The 24,766-nt window shown below is 40.8% G+C and overlaps 1 protein-coding gene and 1 pseudogene across 1 annotated transcript in view; both read left to right on the top strand.

Moving 5' to 3' along the window:
* Positions 1 to 24,766, top strand: part of TSSC1 (tumor suppressing subtransferable candidate 1) — a 269,381-nt gene that overhangs the window by 104,858 nt on the left and 139,757 nt on the right. The window lies entirely within an intron of this gene.
* On the top strand, positions 22,460 to 24,587 carry LOC102872364 (annotated as a pseudogene).

Raw genomic sequence — 24,766 nt, 5'->3', positions numbered from 1 at the left:
CAGTGAATGAATGGAAATAAAAATCTCTGTAAATGTTCATTAAAATTGATTAAAAAAAAAAAGAGGCTGTGGCACTAGTGATATCATTGCCAATGTCAGGTAGATCTTTTCTTAAAGCAGAGAGTATTAGAAGCATATTTATTTGAGTTTTACTGACTATGCAAAGCCATTTGACTGTGTAGATCACAACAAACTATGGCTAACGTTGAAAAGAATGGCCAGTGTGTTTTATACAATTACTATTAACCTTTGCCTATTATGACCCGTCCTTTCAAGTCCTGATTGAATCTTTTCTGTAACACTTTTCTTTCCCTAAAACTTTATTGTGCTTATATGAAACCTATATTTGGATCAGAAAGTTGTAAGAAAAGAACAAGTGAACACTGAATGATTCTGGAAAGAAGTGCTTCAAAGATGTATCCTTTCTCTTTACCTTTTAAATCTGTATGCAGAACAGAGCATTCAGAAGATTGGACTTTACAAAGAAGAATGTGGCATCAGAATTGGAGGAAGAGTCATCAACAACCTGCATTATGTAGATGACACAACCTTGCTCACTGAAACTGAGGAGAACTTTAAGTGTATGCTGCAAAAAGTCAAGGACTATAGCCTTCAAAATGGATTGAAGTTCAGCATCAAGAAAACAGATTCTCACCATGGGTCAGTTGGCCGCATCATGATAGATGGAGAGAAAATAGATGGAGGTTGTTAACAATGTCATCTAATTCAGATCCATAATCAACCTCTCTTGGCACTAGTAGAAAAGAAGTCAAAACTTTAGGAGGGTGCTGTCAGGGACCTCTCCAGAGTGCTAAAAGCAATTATATCAGTCTAGAGACTAAGGTACAACTAATCCAGCCCATGGTATTCTCAGTTGTTTGCTTTGCATCTGAGAGCTGGACAGTGACTAAGGTTGTCAGAAGAATTGATGCCTTTGAGTTGTTATGCTGGAGAAAGTATTGAACATACCATGGACTTCCAAGAAAACAAAAAGGTTAGTTCTAAAGAGCATGGAACCTTGGAGGCAAGGATTCTGAGCTCCATTCTCACATACTTTGGTTATGTTTCCAGGAGGAACTAGTCCTTGAAGAAGGACATCATACTTTGAAGAGTAGAGGGTTTATGTGGGAGAGGGAGATCCTGGATGAGATGAATTGGCACAGTGACTGTGGTAATGGGGACAGGTGTGTCAGAAATGGTGAGACTGGCTCAGCATAGGGCAGGGTTCAGAATTATTGTTCATAGGGTTGTTATGAGCTGTATGTAGTTGACTTGACAGTACATAACAATAACACAGTAGTTTCAAGCATTACAGAAGACTCCTGCTAAACTTTAGTTACTTTTGCTAGTCTTTTGTTACCTAACAAACTAAAAAAAAATAAAAAAGCAAAAACCCCCCACAAAACATCAGCAAACAAATGGATTGAGAAATTGTGATACATTCACACAATGAGATACTACACAGCACTAGGAACAGTGACTTCTTACAATATTGTAAAACATGAGAGTGTCTAGAGAGCATTATGTTGAATGAAATAACTCTGTCTCATATGAACAAATACTACATAAGAAAATTACTTGAAGATAAGAGGAAAATTGAACAAAATGTGTAGAAATGTTCAAAAGGGAAAGGAAAAAGGGAGAAGGGTCTGTAAAAAGGGAAAAGAGGAACTCACTAGCCTATCTGAGATTAGTGGCCAGATAGAATACGAAAGGTGTAATGAAGACTTGAAAATATGGGTCATAATAGGGAAAGGTCAACAGTAATTAATTGCATAAGATACAATGTATATTAATGATTATATGCAAACTAATAAAAAAGGGGGTTGATTAAAAAAAAAAACACAAAACAACCCACCACAAACCAAACAAAAACAAACCAATACAATAAAAGGAAAAAACATAGTTTTAAAGAACTGGGCAGGGGTCCCGAGTCTGCTGCTCATTGATAGTGTCCTTGAGCAGGTGGCCCAGTCACTCCGATTTCCGTCTTGTCTATAAAAGCCTAATGGTGTGAGATTGATGATCCAACTTCCCAGGGTTGCTGTGAGGACCAACATAATAATGCATGGTAAGCAAGGCATCTGGTGCTTTAATCAGTGGTATTTCACTGCCTGCAAGCTGCAAAATCACTTTCTTGGGTCTTCTGTGGTACACCATGAAGTGTGCCCATCCGTCCAGAGCATACTGCCTCTTATATGTGCTTATAAAAAGTCATTCAGAGTTACTGAGGAAAATATAAAACATCCCTGATGGGACAAACCAAAGGTTCCACCATATCTGTAGCATTAATTCCAGAATATTCCCCACCCTCAGTTTTTCCAAGGTCCTAAGATGTACTAAGGAGAGCTGCCTCCTGGTGTTTTCTTTACACATTCCTTTTGTAGCCCTTCTTGGATGAAAGTTAGTATCAAACAACTTGATAGTAAAAAAAAAAGTGTAATAATTGTTGCTGTTGTTGTTGAGTGCCTTAGAATCAGAACTGACTGATAACTGACCCTCTAACAGGTTTTCAGAGGCTGTAATGTTGCACGGGAAGAGAGTGCCTAGCATTCCCCCATGGAGCAGCTGAGAGTTTTGAACCATGACCCTTTGAGATTGCAGCATGGCTTCTTACCACAAGACCACTAGAACTCCCCCTGTATAATAGTAGGACAGCTTTAAATAGTAAAAGCATATACATCTTATATGGCATACATAATGACAGAAATTATAAAATCAATCACTACGAACAAAGCTGAATTTTAATATTTGTAGTTTGTAACTTTTGCTTGTTGCCATTGAATCTGTTGCAACTCATAATGGCCTTGTAGGACAGAGTCAACTGCCTGCTGCAATCTTTGTGGAAGCAGATGGCTACATCGGTCCCACTCAGAGCAGCTGGTGGTGGGTTTGAACTCCTGACCTTTCAGGTTAGTAGCCAGTTAAACAGTGTACCTGTTGGTAGCAAATTCTAGCACATTCAGTTAAGTCTGAAAAGAAAAAAAAACAAAACAAAGCTCTTATTACAAATTGAAAGAATTCAGTGACCTAGCTAGGACATTTTTCATTGACTCTAAAAGCTATATAAAACTCTGAGAGTCTTGTTAAATACTGGCTATGAGCAGTGATTTTCAGCTGTTGTTTAGTGTCCAGAATTTGTTCATTATCATAATTGTCCAGTACCTGGGAATTTTGACTATAGTATCTTTTACCCAGTTGACTTTCTCCCTAGACTTCAACGTTTCTGCCATCTATGACTTAAAGCAAGTGTTCACCCATCCCTCCCAATTGTTCTTTCTCGACTGGGTTCTGTGCCTCAAGTGGAGGCAGACTTGGGGTCACTGTGGCAGAAGGCTTACTGACAGTATTTCTTGGCTCTTAAACTGTGTCACAAAGTAGAAATCACTTTGTACACTATCGTTTTTACTGAAAATGTAATGTGGCCTGGTGTATTGAGCTAATCCACCTTTACTGAGCATTTATTTTTTACACTTTGCTCTTACAAAGGATACAGTATTGGAAACCTGCATGTACACATCTTTTTTTTTTTTTCATATCCTACTTTTATCACCCTTTGGACAAATTTTTAGGGGATAAATTTGTCACAGGGTATACACATTTGACATTCTTTTGTCTTACAGTGAGTTAAGTGTTGAGCTCCTAAAAGATAGTGTGGCAGCTTAAAATCATTCCCTGCGCCTTATTAAAAATATGAAGCATTCTGTTGTTGTTGTTGTTGTTGTTATGTGTCATCGAGTCACTTGCAACTCATAGCGACTCTGTACAACAGCCCTAAACCCTGCTCTATCCTGTGCCAATCGCACTGCCTCCCACACTCCCATCCTGATTACCCCTGTCACTGAATCAATCCACCTCATAAGAGGGCCTTCCCCACCTGCGCTGTCCCTCCACCCTCCCAAGCATGATGTCCGTCTCCAATGACGATTGATAAATATATTGTTTTCATTTGGAATCAGTTTGATGGCTGTGCATATGGGAGCTTTGGGGTTGTTTTTCTTGTTAGTTTGCTTATCACTTTCATGGCCAAATTTCAGCAAGTCTTGCCCTCCTAGTATCCGTTGCTTCTTCCTTTCACTCTCTCAGTCACCTTTTGTTTTTCTACTTCTCCCACCTGCATCCTTCTTTTATCGTAACTATGTTGCAGTTTCCTCACCTTCACTAAAAGAAAATATAGTGCAATGGAGAAAGGTGAACTTGAGTTGGACAAATTTGAATTAAAATCTTTGCTCATTTATTGTTGGTAGGTGCCCCAAGAGTCCAGCGACCTTATGAAAAACAGATCTGAACCTGTCCTATACTATGTCATCTTCACCGTCTCTGACGCACTTAAGCCCATTGCCACAGTGACTATGTCAATCCACCATGTTGAGGATCTTCTGTTCTTTCACCATCTCTCCACCTTTCTATGTATAACTCCAAGGAACAGCCTTTCCTAAAAACATGCACAAAGTTTGTGAGATGAAGCTTCGCCACCTTTGCCTCCAAGGAGCACTCTGGGTGCACTTTCTTTAAAACATCTAATCCCAGAGGAACACGGTTCGAATCCACCAGATGCTCTGCTGGAGAAGGAGGCGCAATATCCTCCTTTACCAGTCAGATCTGATTTGATGGTACACGCACACAAAATAAAAACAAAAAACATCTGTCTGTTCTTTTGGTAGCCTGTGGGACATTTAATACTCTTCTCCAACACCACAGCTCAAAGGCATCAATTCTTCATCTGTTATTCATTGTCCAGCATAGCAAGCGATTGAAGAGATCATGGCCTGAACAGGCACACCTCGGTCCTTAAACAAATATTAATCATTGTTCCTCCATAATTTGGAGAGCTCTTTCATTACAGACATTCTCTGTGAAATAGTTCTTCTGATTTCCTGGCTCTGGAATAAAGTATGCTGATTGTAGATTCAAATAAGTTGAAATCGTTGACAGTCTCAAACTTTTCTCCATCTATCATGCTGTGGTCTATTAGTCCAGTGGTGAGAATTTGTTTTCTTGATGTTGAGATGCAGTCCATATTGAAGTCTACAATATTTGATCTTCTGTAGCAATCACTTCAAGTCTTCTTCACTTTAAGCAAGCAAGGTTGTGTTGTCTGCTTAATGTAATTATTGATGAGTCTTCATCCAATCCTGATACCATATTCTTCTTTCATAGACTCCAGCTTCTCAAATAATTTGCTCAGCATACAGATTAAGTAGGCATGGAGAAAGCACACAACCCTAATGCACATCTTTTTTAATTTTATACCATGTAGTGTTTCCTTGCTCTGTTTGCACAATAGCTTCTTGGTCTAGGTTTTGTATGAGCATAGTTGGGGATTCTCCTCAATGTTCGGCTTAATTTGTTATGATCCACATAGACAGTAAAGTTCCAATAGACCTTCTTCTGGTATTCTTCGCTTTTGTCTAGGATCCGTCTGATTATCAACAGTGATATCCCCAGTGTTGCAGCCTCTTCAAAATCCAACTTGATCTTGACAATTGTCTGTGTACTGTTTTAGCCATTTTTGAGTGTTCTGCTACAATATTTTGCTTGTATGTGATATTAATGATACTGTTCTATAATTTTCATATTCTGTTGGATCACCTTTCTTGAGAATGGAAACAAATATGGATGTCTTCCAGTGATTTAGCCAGGAAAGCTGTCCACCAAATTTCCTCATACAGACTGATGAGCAGGTCCAGGGCTGCATCTGTCATTTGAAGCATGTCAGAACTAAAACTCGGAAACATCAAGATTGGTATCACATCAATTCCGGGGGCCTTATTTTTTGCCAATGCCTTCCTTGCAGCTTGAACGTCTTCCTTCATTATATTTGCCTCTTGGTGTTATGGTGCTTTCTAAAATATTTCAGTGTTGGGCCACTCCTTTTGATACAGTGATTCTATACTCAGTCTAATTTAGTTGTGCCATTATCCCTAGAAAGCTTGCTTCTCTGATCCAGCATATATTCTCATTAACAGTTTGTGAATTACACCTTTATTATGTAGCGAGACTGGTGGGGAATGAAAAGTGCTGTCACATACTCAACATTCCATAAGTATTCCTACCATATCTCATTTTCACTGACATAACTGATCAGCCCTGGTAATGTAGTGCAGTGTATGTTGGTCTGCCAACTGGAAGGTTGGCAGTTTGAATCCATGAGCTGCTCAGAGGAAGAAAGATGGGTAGCTTTCCCCATGTTGACAGTCTTAGAAACCCAAGTCAAAATTCACTTGGTGGCAGTGCCATGTCCATAACCTGAATATTAATGAATGCTTTCTTAGCATCTGGCTCACATCTCTATTTTGAGCCAACTTTTAAAGAGCACCCTGAATTAGGAAAGCTTTAAACCCTTGCAGCAGAAGAGCAAAGACTATGAATTTTTCAATATAGACTACATTTCTCCATCAAGAAAACCAATATCTTTACTGCTGGGCCAATAGGTAATGTCAGAATAGATGGAACAAACCTAGAAATTGCTACCAATTTTATCTTACAATTAACACCCTTGGTACCAGCAGTCAGGAAATCAAAAGACATATTGCATTGGGTAAATCTGTTGTGAGAAACTTCTTCAAAGGTTTGAAGAGCAACAAGGGCACCTTAAAGACCAAGGTGCATCTGCTTCAGCTATGGTCTTTTAAGTTATTTGCTATGTATCAGAAAGTTGGACAATGAGTAAGGATGACACAAGAATTTATGACTTTGTGTTGTGGTGTTGGAGAATATTACTAGATGTTCATGAACTGTCAGAAATCAAGGAAATGTGTCTTAGAGAAGGTGCACCCATGGTCCTCCTTAGAGGCAGAGATGGCAAAACTCCACCTCATATACTTTGGCCATATCTTTAGGAGAAACTAGATCGTGGAGAAAGATACTGTGCTTGAAAAGGTGGAGGGTCAGTGAAGGAAGGGAAGGAGGGAAGACCCTCAGTGAGGTGGACTGACACAATGACTCACACAGTGGGCTCAAGTATCTCAGAGACGGTAAGGATGGAACAGAGTAGGGCAGGGTTCAGGTCTATCGTTCGTTCATAGGGTTTGTGTCAGTCATAGTCAGCAGTTGCTCAGCCAACCCACAAGCAGGCAGTTTGAATCCACCAGCTGCTCCAAGGGAGAAAAATGGAATGTCTCTTCCAGTAGCAATTACTGTCTCTGAAAATCCTGCAAGATCACCTATGAGTTGAATCCAACTTGATGGCACTTAACATCCACTACCTGGCCTTTGTTCTTATTCTGCCTCAGGGATCTGTTCATCTGAATTCTTTTCCCTAGCCTAGGTTTAGAGAGACAATGAGCTTCAGGACCCTCTAAGTTCTGCTGTACCCTGCCTCTGTACTGTTCCCTTTTTCTACTCTTCACAGTGCTTATTGCTTCCTCTTCTCCACCCCCATTTGCGGCCACCCCTCGTCTGTCAGTAAGGGTTTTCATGTTGCTCCGATGCAGGTTTCAACAAATTTCTAGATTAAAATGGATTAGTCAAAAAGGCAAGATAATCTGCTTCTGAAATTCAGCCAGTGAAAATGCTGGGGCCCACAATGGTCTGACTTACAACTGATCCTGGGGTTGCCAGAAGCAGGCAGCATTTTGTTCCAGTGTGTGTGGGGGTCACTCCTACTTGAGGACTAACTCCATGGCAGCTAACATTAACAACAGCCTTTAATTAGAACCGCACTCTGGTTCTCCTCCCCCTCTGGGCATCCTTTTTTGTAGTTGAGAGAAGCCAAATGATTTGTTTTGGATAGTATGTTTTGAGTGAAAATGACATGTGTCACTTCTGGGTTAAAACTATGATTTTAGGTGAGAGTTCCCTCAGAGTCCTTTTTCTTTCTCTACCACAGGCAACATTTGAGATAGTGGCATGTATTTCAACCTAAGTCTTAGAACAAGGAGACAAAGTTCCAGCCAATCTGCAGGAGATGCGTTGCCCTAGGATAGAATGAGAGTTGTTATGATAACCCACTGCAACTTGTTTGTTTATTACTACAGCATGTCCTACCTTATTCTCACTGATAGAGCCTATGCTTGTGGTAGCACCGAGACAGCATCTGGTTCAATACATTCGTTCTGTAATGTACTTCCCATTCTCACTTGGAAATAAAAGTGAGCTGCAGCACAGCAGAGATTATGAGGACAGCAGTGTTGTATGTACTTTAAATCCACTCAGTGGCTCCTAACAACAGCAGTTTTGAAATTACTATAACAAATCCTCCTGAGAGCATAATCTATAAAACCAAAGATCAAGGACAGCTGGACTTTCTGCTGCTTTTTTTTAAGAGTGAAAAAAGGATTTGAGCATTTTATATATTCTGTATATGAGGAGAGTAAGAGTGTGTGGGAGGGGAAATTAAATTCAAATGGGAAGCAGAATGTCATTATTAAGAGTTTTGCCTTTGATTAATGGTGCTGGTGATGCTTTTGTACCATTGAGACTGAACCAACTCATAGTTGACCTTTCGGTGGATTTTCAGAGTCTGTAAATTATATGGGAAGATACTGCTCACCTTTCTCCTGAAGAGCAGCTGGTGAATTTGCACTGCATGTGTTCATGTTGGCAACCCTACTCCTTACCACTAAGCTACCAGGGCTCTCTGGTATTGGTGAAGGATACTGAATATACCATGTACTGCCAAAAAAAGAAAAAAGAAAATCAAACAAATCTCTCCTAGGTTACCCAGAATGTTCTCTAATAGTGAGGCTAGTGGGACTTCATCTCACATACTTTCGACACGTTATCAGGAGGGGCTAGTCCCTGGAGAGGACTTTCAGTCATTTTCGGAAATTTAAGAGTGTCAGCCAAAAAAGGAAGCCTCTCAATGAGATGGATTCTCATAGTCCCTGAAACAATGGACTTAAGCACAGCAGTTTGTGGAGATGATAAAAAGATCAGGCAATGTTACGTTCTTTTGTGCATAGAGTTACTTTGAGTTTGAGTCAGCTGGATGGACCAGAACAACAGCAATAAGAACAACAGCAAACTTGCTCTCTAATTTTTGTCTTAACTTTTTTGTGTGTATATATGTATATACGTATGTGTATATGATCTTGATAGATCTTGTCAAAAAGAAAATGATCCTACTAGTTAGTGAGTGAAACCTACAACTTATTAGGTACAGCTTATTTAATGTTTACTTATAGAAGCAGAGAATATATTGATCTAATGGGAGCTTTGGTGGCCAATGGCAAGAAGCTGCACTAGAACCTTGAAGGTATCCGGTTTGAGGCCACCAGCTGCTCCATGGGAGAATATTGGACAGTCTCCTCCCATGCGATTAACTGCTCTGCAAACCCACTGGAGGGTCAGCTATGGGTCAGTTCCAACTCAATGGTTCACACAACAACAGCAATAACAATATACAGTTTATATTAAAATCAAATTCATTTGACTCATTAAAACAAAAACTCAAACTTTTTGGTTTCTTTTACAAATTCAAACTTAACTGTCAATCTATCTTTTGAGTTGGTTTGTATTCATATGGAAGACAGATATCATCTTTCCTCAGAGCTGCTGGTAGATTCAAACTACTAAAGCTACGTAGCCTTCATGTTAAGAATGAAGCATACAATGTGCTGTGCCACCAGAGCTCCTTCTACTTGACTGAAAAGTGGACTGTGTTTTGTTTTTATTTCAATTGCTTGGGGAGCTTTCGTGGCATAGCTGATAGAGAGTTGTGATGTTAACCCAAAGGCCAGGTATCACCAGTGATTCACGTGCACAAGCAGTTCCAAAAGAGACGGATGGACGATCCTCACCCATTAAGGTTATAACCTCAGAAACCCAACAGAGGTTCACTGTGAATCGGAACTGACTATATGGTAGTGAGGTGAATGAGTGTTTAATTGCGAGTAAAAATTTTTGGTAACCAGATATCAGAAAACAAATACTATTTGGGGATATTTTGCCACAAATAACCACCCCTCCTCCATTTCATAAGTTTTCAATCAGACTAGCAAATGAAAATGGCATTTTTTACTAACTTCAGCTCTCTTTGGTATTTGGGGAAAAAATTGAAGCACTTGGAGATTCTAAAATAAAAGGTGCTATAAATACATAAAATGTTATTAAGCTCCTTGAGCTTTTTTCTTTACTTTTTGTACTTCATGGAGCGATCCATAATTTCAAACAATTGCTTTGTGCATTAGAAAACAAAATTGCCTATAAAATAGATAGGTTGAAAATTAGTCTTTTAATTTTGTGTATTCACAATCTCCCCCTTACTCCACTTCCTGCATCTGAAGCCATTTTAAACAAAGTAAAGACAGACAAAGAGAAGAAGAGTTTACCATAAGTAACAGAAAAATGATTTTGTAGATTTGCTGGTTTACTGCTTTTCTTTCTTTCCAGTTGAATGATTTAAAAAAATAATAATAAATGTATCCTTAAAAATATTATTTCTTAATAATGTCTCCATTTTATTTGAGTGGATGAGGGATTTGATGTTCATTAATAAGGAGGTGAGATAAGCCCATTTGTCAATGGGAAGAATAAGGCTTCTAAAACTAGCTTCTTGTTCCTGTCATACCGAGAGCATTAATGGGCACCAGCTGGGCTATAGCTCCAGCAGCTCCACCACTTTAGCTTCGCACAGCAAGAGATGCGGTGGCAATGGTGCAGAAGTGCCTCCTGTGCAGATTCAGGAAGTACACACTTCAGTTGTTGTTCCCTGGGCAACGCCATCGCTGCAGCCAGCTGGCTTTGCACCACCTAAGCTGATCAAAGCACACGCCCTGTCAGGCAAGCAGCGCTGCAGCCCCCGTGTGACTGTCTGCAGGCACTGATGTCGAGAGCATTTTCAATTGGGTTTCAAGGTTAAACACAAGGGAATGAAACGAAATGACTAAATAGATAGGGACTGAGATTTTGTGTATGCTCAGATATACACAGCAAGGAAGGATTTAAAGAGAAAAAGGGGGAGGGGGGAAGGAAATTCTTGGCTAATAGAAGCCTACAGGACTGTGTTGTGTTTGCTCCAGTCCACATGCTAGAAAAAATGGATGTTCTAACTATGTCTAAGGGTAAAAGCATATTTGGTCCAGAGCAACCAATTTACCACGTACAGAGTCTTTGTCTTCAAGTCTGTTATGTGTGAAATGGCAACACAGCTGCAGTAAGTGCCTGGCATTGTCACCCTGTGAGAGAGACAGCCAGCAGCCAGGAGGAGGGCCTCAGTGCAGCAGAGAGGAATGTGTTTACCAAGTGATACCAGAAGAATTCAAGGTGGTGGACAGGACTGTGGAGGTGATGACTGCTGACAGAAATGCCAACAATGCTCACTTGGAACTGGTATTTGTTAGGATTTTGTCCTGGAATTTTCACAGACATATTTGTTTGATCTTTGCTGGGATTTCCCCCTTTTTGAATGATTGCATCTCCTGAGCGTCATGACTAACCTTTTCTGCAGTGTTGACTATAAAAGTTCTGTTTTCTAGCAATCTATCTTTTAAAGCATTCTGGTATTTTCATTTGACCTTTATGTATAATACTAACTCAATTTAATTAGTAAAAGATCACATAGAATTGAATAAGTGGACTCTATATAATGTGTTCTAAGAAAATAATGCATATTATATGGCTTTTGCAAACCACACAAATGCCCTCTGTGTTCTTTTCCTGCATGCACTGTGTGTGTTATATGTGTGTGCTTTATTTACATGTGTACACATATGTACATATGATATTTGTAAAAAAAAAATCAATAAATTCCATAGAAATTGTAGTATTTCTTTTTCATTTAGATATGTTAATAATATTTTTGGTTTCTATTTTTTCTCTCGACATAAATTTGAAATAAACATTATACTGCTCCTTACCAACTATTTCATCATTCAGCATTTTGCACTTAGCACAATAATAAAATATGTGCAATTATTTTGTGTGTTAGGAACACACATCTGACAGTAACAAGCACTGAGGTCCCTGATCAGATCCTTGATAAACTGTGTACACATAGAAAGGAAGTACATACTGTAGAGCATCTTACTACCTGGGAAGAGAAGGTGGATGTGGTCTTGTCTAGCTGTCAGAATGCCATATATGAAAGAAGGGGAACAGGATACTGACTCCTACATAGATCCCAATTGCCCATTAAGGGATTGAGATTAAGGTAATGATAGTTAGTGTTCTGAAAGTGAACTACCCTTGGGGCTGGGGATGGAGCAGGACCCCAGGATCTGGCCCCAGCTCCCAGTTGCAAAGAAGACAGGTATAATCATGGTTAGAAGGAGCTGAGACAGAACCCTCATATGCCTGTGAACTTTAGAACCCTATCACTGCTGACCAGCAGATGTGGAGCCCCTTCTGCTTCCTTGATAACCACTCCTGGATCGCCATAAGTGATGTCAGGGCAGAAAACATAGGTAGTAGTGACATCACTGAGTAAGTATCTGGCAGTAACTGCAGGTCAAGATCAAGGGCAGAGGTCAGACCTTGTCATCAAAGCCTCAAAATCTGCTTTGAATGGTCAGTTGTCTTGAGTCATTGGAGCAAAGGAAAGGAAAATCTCCAAGTCAGAGCCAGGGAGTGCTTGTTCAAGGGGCTTAAGAAACCCATTGAGCATCATACACCCCCTCTTGCTCCCACTCGGCCTCAGACAGGGAACTCCTGGTCCCCAATAAAGCTACAATGAGTATTTTGAAGTCACGGAGGGTATGAGCCACAGACACCCATCCTGAAACTTTTGTGAGGACAAGAGAGCAAGGAGTCCTTAATGGATGGGGAGGAGGGCAGTTCTTGGACCACCATGGGTACAGAAAACTGTGGACATCAGTGAGGACTCAGCTCTCCTGAGGTGACTTAATAGTTAGAACTGGTGGTGGCAGATGAAGGAATGAGGTGATGTGGCCATTCTCCACTTTTTGCATAATAACTTGTAATTTAGAACTCAAACTGTGTCCATAAATGGGGAGTTGGTGTATTACATATGACATTCTAATTATTTTAGAGTCAAGTTTCAACTTACAATTTTAGTTTGGGGTGGTTGGACAAGCAAAAGTAAGAATCATTCAACATTAAACACAATAAATTACCAAAATGTTAATTCTTTTGTTGTTGTTGATTTTCATCGAGTCGAGCATGACTCATAGCGACCCTATGAACAAAAGTACTGAAGCCTTTCTATAACTATCGGTATTTATCAAAGTTCATAGAGTTTCCAGAGGCATTTGTTTAGGAAGTGGATGCCACTCCTGCTTCCAAACCAGTCTTAAACTGGGAGCTCCACCAAACACTGTCCACCATGAGTAACTGTGATGGCATTTGACATCCAATAACAAAAGGTTCAGCATCACAGCTACCCCAGGTTACCTCAGTACAGCGAATGCTGTACCACTTAGAAGAATGTTCCTTCAAAATATAGTAACAACCAAATTTTAAATACAAAGGCCCCCCCCAAGGTTTTGTTGACTTTTAAATTTTTTTAAAAACACAAGATGCTTAAATTAAAAAAAAACAAAACCAACCAAACACATCAAACCAACTAATATAGAATGTTTTTGTTGTTTTGTTCCTTTGCGTTACCTGCAATATATAGCGACCCTCTGTACAGCAACTCTGAACCTTTCCCTGTCCTGAGCCAGTCTTGATAATTTTGATACCCAAACCCCCATTGCCTCAGATACTCTATCAATCCATCTCATTCAGAGTCTTCCTCTCTTGCACTGTCCCTCTAACCTTCCAAGCATGATGTCCTTCTCTATGGACTAGTCTTTCCTGGCCTTGTGTCCGAAGTATGTGAGATGGAGCTTCAAAATTCAAGCCTCCAAGGAGACTTGGTTTCACCTTTCTCTAAGATAGACTGATTTTTTCCTCCCTTGGCAGTTCATAGTATGTTCAAGACTCTTCTGAAGCACGACACTCAAAGCCATCTATTCTTCTGTCATCCTTCGTCATTGTCCAGCTCTCTGAAGTACTTGAGAAGACTATGGTCTTGATTAGGCACACCTTAGTCTCTAGATTGACATCTTTGCTTTTCAGCTCATCAGAGGTCTCTGATAGCAGATTTCCCTAATGCTATTCGTATTTTGATTTCCTGACTGCTAGTGTTAAGAGCCTTGATTGTGGAGCCGAGCAAGCTGTAATTGCTAACAACCTCAATCTCTTCTTCATCTATCGTGGTACTGCCAGTTGCTCCAGTGGTGAGAATCTTTGTCTTCTTGATGTTGAGCTTCAATCCATATTGAGGACTACAGTTGTTAACCTTCTGTAGCGAGTGCTTCAGGTCTTCTTCAGTTTCAGCAAGCAAGGTTGTGTTATTTGCATATCATAGGTTGTTGATGAGTCTTCTGCAATCTTGATGCCACACTCTTCCTCATAAAGCCCTGCTTCCCAAATGATCTGTTCAACATACAGTTTGAAAAGTTATGGAAACAGGATGCATCCCTGACATACTCCTTTCCTGATTTTGAACCATGCAGTGTTTCCTTGCTCTGTTCTGAGGACTCTTGGTCCAGGCATAGGTTTCGCATGAGCACAATAAAGTGTTCTGGATTCTCGTTTTCCTCAAGGTTAGCCACAATTTGTTGTAATTTATGCCTTTGCATAGTCAGTGAAACACAGATAGACATTCTTCTGGTTCTCTCTGCTTTCTGCCAAGATCCATCTGACATTGACAAAAATGTCTCTAGTTCCATGACCTCTTCTAAACCCATCTTGTATATCTGGTAGTACACTGTCAATGTACTGTTCCAGTCATTTCTAGATAATCTTAAACAGAATTTTGCTAGTAAGTGATAACTAGTGATACTGTTCAATAATTTCCACATTCTGTTGGGGCTTTTTTGGAATGGGAATAAATATAGATCTTTTCCAGTTAGTTGGCCAAGTAGTTGTCCTCCAGATTTCTTGGCACAGCTTGGTGAGCACATCCAGGGCAGTATCTGTTTGATGAAATGTCAATTGGTGTTCCATCAATTCCTGGGGCCTTGTTTTTTGCCAAGTCCTTCAGATCAGCCTCAGCTTCTTCCTTCATCACCATTGTCTCTTAATCATATGTTGTTTCTTGAAATTTCTCTCTGTCACAATGACTATATACTCCTTCCATCTTCTTTTAATGCTTCCTGAATCATTAAATATTCTACCCATAGCATCCTTAAGCATTGCAGCTTGTGCCTTGAATTTGTTCATTAGTTCCTTCAGTTTAAGAAATGCTGAGCGTTAGGGGAGTTCTGGTGGCCTAGTGGCAAGGAGCTGCAACTATAATCCCAGAGGCACACGGTTCGAATCCACCAGATGCTCTGCCGGGAAAAGCAGGGACAATCTCCTCCTGTACCAGTCAGATCTGATTTGACGGTACACTCACACAAAAATAAAAAAAAAAGAAAGAAAAAAAAAAGAAATGCTGAGCATGTTTGGCCCTTTTGATTTTCCGACTTCAGCTTTTTGCACATTTCATTACATTTTGCCTTGTCTTGCTGAGCTGCCCTTTGAAATCTTCTATTTAGCTCCTTAACTTCTTGATTTCTTTGCTTTGCTTTGACATCCCGCTGTTCTAGTGCAACATTCAGAGTCTCTTCTGACATCCATTTTGGTCTTCTTTTTCCTTCTTTGCAATGACTTTTTCATTCTTAGTTCTTCGTGAAAGATATTCTTGCTGTCTTCCCACAGCTTATCTGGTTTCGTTCATTTGTGTTCAAGGCCTCAAACCTATTCCTGAGTTGGTTTTTAAATTCATGGGGCATAGACTCAAGATCAAATTTGAATTTCCGTGGATATAAATTAACCTTCTTTAGCTTTAATTTGAACTTGCATATGAGCAGTTAAGGGTCTGTTCCACAATCATCACCTGGCCTAGTTTTCACTGCTGATATTGAACTTTTCCAGTGATTCCTTCCACAGATGCAATTGATCTGATTCTTGTGCATCCCATCAGGTGAAATCTGTGTGTATAGCCTGCATTTATGTTTCTTATAAAAGATATTTTCTATGAATAAATCACTGATTGTACAGAATTCTATGATTCTATACCCAGCCTCATTTCTGTTACCAAGGCCATTTGTTTTTTTTTAGAACTGGCTAAGAGCTTTTATAGAACAAATAAAAGATTAATTTCTTCTATGAATGCATTATTTATTATACACATAATAAAGCCTATATACTAAACAAAACAAAATCCCTTAATTGTGCTCATGCAGAACCTGTACCTGGTTCAGGAGACTGTTGTGTGAACAGAGCACATGGTTTAAACTACATGGTTTAAAATTGAAAAAGGAGTGTGTCAGGGTTTGTATTCTCTTTCCATATCTAGTCAATCTGTATACTGAACAAATTATCTGAGAAGCTGGACTCTATGAAGAGGAGTGTGGCATTAGCATTGGAGGGAGACTCAACCAGATGACACAAGATTGCTTGCTGAAAGTGAGGAGGACTTGAAACACTTGCTGCAGAAATTCAAGGAATGGAGCCTTTGGTATGGATTGCATCTCAATGTCAAGAAAACAAAGATGCTTACCACTGGACTGATAGGCAGCGTCGTGATGGATGGATAGGAGATTGAAACTGTCAACAGCTTCATCTTGCTTGGGTCCACAATTAACACACCCTTAGTACCAGCAGTCAGGAAATAAGGAGATGCATTGCACTGGGAAAATCGGCAATTTGGGATCTCTTCAAATTATTGGGGAGTAACAATGTCAGTTTGAGGACTAAGGTGCATCTGATTCAAGCCATAGTCTTTGTGATTACTTGCTATGCATTTCAGAGCTGAATAGTAAATAAGAAAGACAAAAAAAGAAATGACACCTTTGAGCTGTGGTGTTGGAAAAGAGCACTAAACATGCCATGGACGGCTAAGAGAACAAACGTATATATCTTGGAAAGGGTGTAGTCATAATGCTCTTTGGAGGCAAGAATGATTAGACTTCACTTCACATACTTCGGGCATGTTGCTAGTAGGTGCTATTCTTTGGAGAGGGTCATGATGCTGGGAGGGTTGGCTACATCATAGACCTGCTTCTTATGTCTTTCAGTGGCTGCAATTTTATGGAAGTAGATTGTCAAACCTTTTTTTGTGTGTCCTTGCTCGATGCATTTGAACTGCCAGCCTTTCAGTTAGTAGCCAAGAGCAAATTGTTTGCACCATCTCAAGAACTATACACATAAGAAATGTTAACAAACTTTACTTGATGATAAAGATTTTTTTTAAGGAATAACTGCCTACATTGCAGAAATTTTCTTCGTGTTTCTCTTCTTGTCATTTGAATAGTTTCTTTCCACTTGCTCTTCTCGTTTTGTTTTCACTTTTCATTAAAAAAAAAATAATCCCAGGTAACTATTTTCTGGATCTGTTTTTTATTTCATGTCAAAGATTTTGTTTTTCTTCAGATTGTTTTCTATCTTCTCCTTTTCTACACAGAGAAAATGATGCTATCTATAAAAGCCGAAAGTCTCTTAGCCTGCTTGTAGGCAAGAAGGTGCTTTTGGGCAAATTGGAGAAATCTTATCTCCTTTCTTGTCAGGTTGTTAAGTATATTTCTGAATTAATTAGGGCAAGGCTAAACCACTAAAACAGAGCAAGGGAACACTATATAGTTTAAAATGAAGGAAGATCAGACCTCTTTTGGGGGGAGGGACGAGACTCTTGGAAGTGAAGAAGTATCACTTTTTTCTCAAGTGGAGTGTTTACACCTTGCTGTAACATTTGAATTTTCACAAGAGATGTAATAATTTTGATAATAAAATTCTTAACCATAAAAAAAGGAAAGAGGTGTGCATCTGGGTTGTATCCGTTCTCCGTATTGTTCACTCTCTGTGCTGATCAAATTATTTAAGACCCTGGACTCTATGAAGAAGAATGTGGTATGAAGATCAGAGGAACACTCATCAATAACCTTCATTAGTCAGATGACACAACTTTGTCTGCTGAAAGTGAGGAAGACTTTGAAGTGTTTCCTGCAGAAGATCAGAGAATACAGCCATCAATATGGATTGCATCTCAATGCCAAGGAAACAAAACGTCTTACCACTGGACTGACAGGCAGCACCATGATAGATAGAGAAAAGTTTGAAATTGTTCATGACTTTATTTTACATAGATCCACAACCAATACCTTTGGTACTAGCAGTCAAGAGGTCAGGAGACATATTGCATTGGGAAAGTCTGCAGTCAGGTATGTCTTCAAATTATTAAGGAGCAATGATGTCAGTTTGAGGACTAAGGTGCACCTGCTTCATCCTATGGGCTTTTCAATCACTTGTTTTGTGTCAGTAGCTAGACAGTGAATATGGATGATAGAAGAAGAAATGCTATCTTTGAACTGTCGTGTTTGAGAAGAATACTGAATGGAATGCCAAAAGAACAATGTTTTGGAAAAGATTCAACCAGAGTGCTCCTTGGAAACAAAGATGGCAAAGATTTGTCTCCATACTTTGGATATGTTGCTGGAAGAAGCTATTTCTTGGAGAGTGACATCATGCTTGAGAAGGTGGAGGGTTGGTGTGAGGAATACTCTCAACTAGATGGATTGACATAGTGACTGCAGCCATGGGCTTCAGTAAGTCAAAGATTGTGAGGATAGCATAGGATAAACAGGATTCAGATATGTTGTTTATAGGGTTGCTGTGAGTTGTACTAGACCCAACAGCACCTAAGAACAAACTACTAGGAGCTCTGATAACCTAGTCTATAGAGAGTTGTGTTGTCAACCCAAAGGCTATGCCTCTCTGGTGGTTCAAATCCACCAGTGGCTCCATAGGAGAAAGATAGGCAGTCTCCTCCTGTGCTATTTAGAGCGTCAGAAAACCACTGAAGGGTCAGCTCTAAGTTGGTTCTTTATTGATGGCAATTTGGGGGTTTTGTACACTACATTTACAGGTAGACTCTCCACCCAAAAACGTATAATCACACAAATGCAGAGAAAAGGATACCATCTGTGAGTGAGCGCAGAGATTGATGAGTAGGCAGCAAACAAAATTGTGTGGTTTAGAGAGGCTATCTGTGCATTAATGTGGTTCCAGTGCCTTGTAGATCTTGGAGCGCAGAGAATGGGTGAAACTACATTCCTTAACTGCCTTGGCTGACTTCTCTTATCGAAGAAACAGTGTCTACAAACTGTCCTCAGTATCCTTCAGCAGAAAGCAGGTGGTGGAGAATAAGAAATCAGAAAGAAACCCAGAAAAGGAAATAAGAAGCAACAGCAAAAAATAGCCAAATGGCTATTAGAAATGATGATAGGAAGTTTCAAGGAGTGGACACTTGAATTACTTTAGAAAACCAGTTGTTATGTTCTGTCAAGTTGGCTGTGATTCCTAACTACACTATGTACAATAGCTCTGAACCTTGGCCTGTCCTGAGTCATTCTTACTGTTTCAAACAGACCTGATCTCATTTCTTCAGTCACTTAGTCAATCTGTTTTATCCTGGATTTTCCTTTTGTGCACTATCCCTTCACCCTTCCAAGCATGATGTCCTTCTGCAAGGGCTAGCCCCTCTTGTCCATGTGCCCAAAGTATGGGATATGGAGCTTTCAAATCCTTACTTCCAGGGAGCAGCTTAGTTTTACCCTCTCCAGAACAGACTTCTTTGTTTTCCTGGCAGTCTGTGGTATGTTCAACACTCTTTTCCAGCACCAAAACTCAAAGACGTTGATCCTTTTTCTATCATCTTTCGTCATTGTCCAGCTCTCTGATGCATAGCAAGTAATTGCAAAGACCATGACCTGGATCAGGCACACCATAGTTTCCAGACTGACAGTGTTGCTCTTTAGCACTCTGGAGAGGTCCCAGACAGCAGACTCTCCCAATGCAGTTAATCTTTTGATTTCCTAACTGATGGTACTGAGAGTATAGATTGTAGAATCAAGTAAGTTGAAGTTGTTTACAATCTCAATCTCTTCTTCATCTGTCATGAAACTGCCAATTGGCCCTGTGGTGAGAATCTTTGTTTTCTTGATGTTGAGCTTCAATCCATATTTTTTTTCTGTTCATTTTAAGGAAAGTTTACAGAGACTTAGGGTTTCCAGTCATTCATTGTTGCACTTTTCTCCCTGCCCACCCTCTCCCCCTCAATTCACTCTTCTTGAAAAGTAAAAGGAAAAACTCATTGTTATGCTGTCCCTCCCCCACAAGTCCACTCCAATGTGCAGCCTTCATTCTGGACTCCTGTCATGACAATAATACCTAATTATATATCCCTTTTAAACAGTTCTCTCCCTCATCTGTTTCAATGCAGTATACATTATTCCTCCCCTCCTTCTTTCTCTTCCCTCAACCCCATGTCAATCCTGTTTTACAATAGTTGCACTAGGCAATATTTGTCCTTTTGTGACTGAGATATTTTATTCAGCATAATGTCCTCCAGGGTTACCCATTTTGCATTTCATGAGTTCCTTGTTTTTCCGTGCAGTATTGTATTCCATTGTGCTTCTCTGTCACCAGAGCTACACCAGAGCTTCTCTATCCATTAGTTTGTTGATGGGCATTTGGCTTGTTTCCACCTCTTTGCTATTGTGAACAAAGCTGCAGTAAACATAGGTGTGCATATATCTGCTTGGGTGGCTGTTATGGTTTCTTTAGGGTAAATTCCCAGTAGTGAAATTGCTAGGTCAAATGGTATCTCTGTTTGCAACTTTTTGAGAAAGCGCCATACAACTTTCTGTTAGTGGTAGCACCATTCTGCACTCCCACCAACAGTGGATAAGGGTTCCAGTTTCTCCGCAGCCTTGCGAGCATTTGTTGTTTGCTGTTCTGTTAAATTTTCCTATTGGGGTGAAATGATATCTCATAGTTGTTTTGATTTGCATCTCTCTTAGAGGTAGAGACTTTGAACATTTCTTCATGTGCTTGTTGGCCATCTGGATGTCTTCTTTGGCGAAGTGTCTGTTCAATCCATATTTAAGGAGGCAGTCCTTTATTTTCCACAGCAAATTCCTCAGATCCTCCTCAGTTTCAGCAAGCAAGGGTGTGTCATCTGTGTAATGTAGATTGTTGATGAATCTTCCTCCAATCAAGATGCCACATTCCTCCTCATAAAGTCTAGCCCCCTGAATGATCTGTTCTCCATATAAATTGAAAAGATATGGAGATAGGATGCATCCCTGATCCACACTTTTCCTGAAGCATGCAGTGTTTCTCTGCTATTGTTAGATGTCATAGCTACCCTGTGAACAACAGACCTGAACACTGCCCTGTCCCATACCATCCTCACCATCCCTGATACTCTCCAGCCAATTATTACAGTCACCATGACAAACCATCTTGGTGACTATTTCTTCTCTCTCTCTATTCCACCTTTCCTAGCTTGATGTCCTTTTCCAGGGACTGGTCCCTCCTGATCATGCCCAAAATATGTGAGACCAGGTTTCACTACCCTTGTCTCTAAAGAGTGTACGGTTGGCACTTCCTTCAAGACAGGCTTGTTTGTTTTCTTGACAGTCCATTAAGTAATTAATACTTTTCCCCAATATCAGAGTTTAAAGGCATCAATTCTTTTTCTGTTATCCTTATTCCTCAAGTCTAAGAGGTATAAGAATTAATTGTAAACAGCATGGCTTGGATCAGATACACCTTGGTCTTTAAACGGGCATCACTCCTCTTTACCATTTTGAAGAGGTCCTGGATGGCCGATTTTCCTAGGGCAAAATGTCTTTTTATTTCTTGACTGCTGTTGCCCTGGCTGTTGATTTATGGCTATGGATCTAAGAAATCCATAGATGAGGTGAAAGAAGTAAAGACATTGTGTGATCTCTAGGGGTAGGAATGAGGCATCCACACAACTTGAGCCCTGAGACACAAATCTGCCTCAAAATGACCTACAAAGTACTTTCATAGGATGGAATACTATGCAGCACTCAGGAGCAATGATTTTGACAAATCCTGTATAAGATGGGGATAGGCTATAGAGCTTTATGCTGTGTGGACTAACTTTAGGCGCATAAGAATAAATATAAGATTGTTACTGTAAAAACAGACGGATAACCAGTGAGATGTGTATGGATATATGGAGAGATGGGAAAATGGTGAGGGGCTGGGGGGGAGGGGTGAATCACGGGGTCAAAGAGTTTGGTGGATGGAGAGAGGGAGAAAAATAAAAAAGCACATGAGTGAAACATGATTTAAAAAAAAAGACCTTGAATCACACAGTCTTCTGCTCAGCTATGCTTTTGTCCACTTCAATACTGTTAACAAGTGCAGCTGCATTTGTCAAAGCCATTCCAAGTTTCCTTTTATAAGAATAAAGGACAGGCCTTCTCATCATCTCTCAGTCCTCCTCTTAAAAGTATATTTATGGGCATATTAGTTATAAAATATCATATTGGACATTTACACCAGACTAGAAAATAAAGGCATGCTTATTTCTTTTTTTTTAAAAAAAAAAAACCAACAACCCAACCAAACATTTATTGGGTTCTTACTATCTACCAGACATATTCAAGACAGTGGATTGGGGATCCTCCCTTCCTGAAGTAAAAATAAGGGTGTAATGGAAAACAGAGAATTGTAGTGTTGGCTTATCTACTCTTTACCTTATGCTTCAGGCATGGTCCTGAGGTTAGAATTCTCTGATACAAAACCACGAGAGACAACAAGATGGGGCAGAGGTATGTCTGTTCTAGGAGGCTGAGTTCAGTTTCCTTCTGTGTGAGCTAGTGTAAACTGCTTAATTTCTTGAGCACTGTTTTCTTTTTAGTGAGCTCTGGTAAGGAGCTGCATTGCCAACTTAAAGGCATGTGGTTTGAATCCACCAGCTGTTCTGCATGAGAAACATGGGCATTCCCCTCCTGTGCAATATTCTGCCTCTGAAAAACTGCTGGATGGTCAGATATGAGTCGGTTCCTACACAACAGTACATAAAAAGAACAACCACAGACGCGATGGAGACAAGCCAATGCTTTTGCAAATACTTATGCTCTGGTTTAAAGTGGTATATACTACATAAATCAGGCATAAGAAAGCTTAGACATTTATGACTGCTTCCTTATTTCCCTCACTCCAGGTTTTAAAATAAAAAAGAATAGGGGAGGTTTTTTGGCTTACATTTCAACTTTAAGGTAGTTCCTAAAAGATGGTGACATAGATTGAATAACATAAAAATCAATTAAAATATGTATTTTTTGCTTTCTCTTTACAACAGCTATTTGCTTTTTCTAAAGAGAAATTTAGTTGATGAACTACATATTGCTCTATGATAACTTGTTAGCCAGTTAAGAGCTGGTTACTTCTTTTCAGTTAAAATACTGATTTAAGGTATATTCGTTCTGTCCAGTAAGTCAAATGATATACTATTGTTTGTTGTTACCTGCCATCAAGTATGACTTGTAGCAACCCTGTAAACCACAGGCCTGACAATAGTGCTATCCTTATAATCTCTGACATACTTAAGCCCATTGCTGTGAACATTGTGTCTGTCCATCTCATTAAGGATCCTCATCTGGGCGGGGCACGTGGGGCCATGGCCTGGTGGGGTGCCTGGCCCGGGGCTGCTGGTCGGTGTTCTGTGACTACGAGACGCCCAAGATGATCGTGGTGAAGAACCTGCAGCTGGGCGTCGTGCACCGCACGGTGCAGCTGCTGATCCTGCTCTACTTCGTTTGGTACGTGTTCATCGTACAAAAGAGCTACCAGGACCGGGAGATAGGTCCTGAGAGTTCCATCATTACCAAGGTCAAGGGCATCAGCACTTCAGAGCACAAAGTGTGGGATGTGGAGGAGTACGTGAAACCCCCTGAGGGAGACGGCATGCTCTGCATCATTACCAGGATCGAGGTGACCCCTTCCGAGGCTCAGGGAACCTGCCCTGAGAGCGCGAGGGTCAGCAATGCCAGATACACCTCAGATAAGGACTGTGTGGCCGGGGAGTTGGACATGCTGGGAAATGGGCTGCGGACTGGACGCTGCGTGCCCTATTACTACGGGTCCGCAAAGACCTGTGAGGTGTCTGCCTGGTGCCCGGTGGAGGGCGGTGCTTCTATCAGCGAATTCCTGGGCAAGATGGCCCCCAACTTCACCATCCTCATCAAGAACAGCATCCACTACCCTAAGTTTCGATTCTCCAAGGGCAACATTGCCAGCAGGACTGTCGGTTATCTGAAGAGCTGCACCTTTGATGAGGTTTCGAACCTCTACTGTCCCATCTTCAAGCTGGGCTTCATTGTGGAGCAGGCGGGGGAGAACTTCACGGAGCTGGCATACAAGGGTGGGGTCATCGGTGTCATCATCAACTGGGACTGTGACCTGGACCTGTCGGCATCTGAGTGCAACCCCAAGTGCTCCTTCCGGCGGCTCGACCCCAAGCACGCACCCGCCTCCTCCGGCTACAACTTCAGGTTTGCCACAAGTACTACAAAGTGAACGGCACCTCCACCTGCACACTCATCAAGGCCTATGGGATCCGCATTGACGTGATTGTGCACGGACAGGCAGGGAAGTTCAGCCTGATTCCCACCATCATCAACCTGGCCACAGCGCTGGCGTCCATCGAGGTGAGCTCCTTCCTTTGTGACTGGATCCTGCTCACTTTCATGAACAAGAACAATGTCTACAGCCACAGGAAGTTCGACAAGATGGTGGGAGGTCCCGACCTGACTGTGGGACAAGGGCTTTCTGCCTCTCAACCTCCCCAAAAGGACTCCATGCCTGTGGACCCCAAAGGCCTGGCCCAGCTCTGAGCCTCCAGCACCCCACCTTCCACGATGCTGCAGACTCAAGACGTGAGAGGGGCTGGCTCCCCATTTCGTCTTTAACCCCCCCCCCCCCACGCTCTGCCACACTCCATCACCACCCGCCCTTACACCCTTACTTACAACCCCCCCAGCACTCCTTCACCCAGGGTCAAGTTGACCCCACC

The sequence above is a fragment of the Elephantulus edwardii genome, unplaced genomic scaffold, assembly GCF_000299155.1.
Source record: "Elephantulus edwardii isolate Elephantulus edwardi_28Jun2011 unplaced genomic scaffold, EleEdw1.0 scaffold00025, whole genome shotgun sequence".
In the NCBI taxonomy this organism is placed as follows: Eukaryota; Metazoa; Chordata; class Mammalia; order Macroscelidea; family Macroscelididae; genus Elephantulus; species Elephantulus edwardii.
The sequence above is the reverse complement of the archived record's forward strand: the minus strand, read 5'-3'. Positions and strand labels throughout refer to the sequence as shown.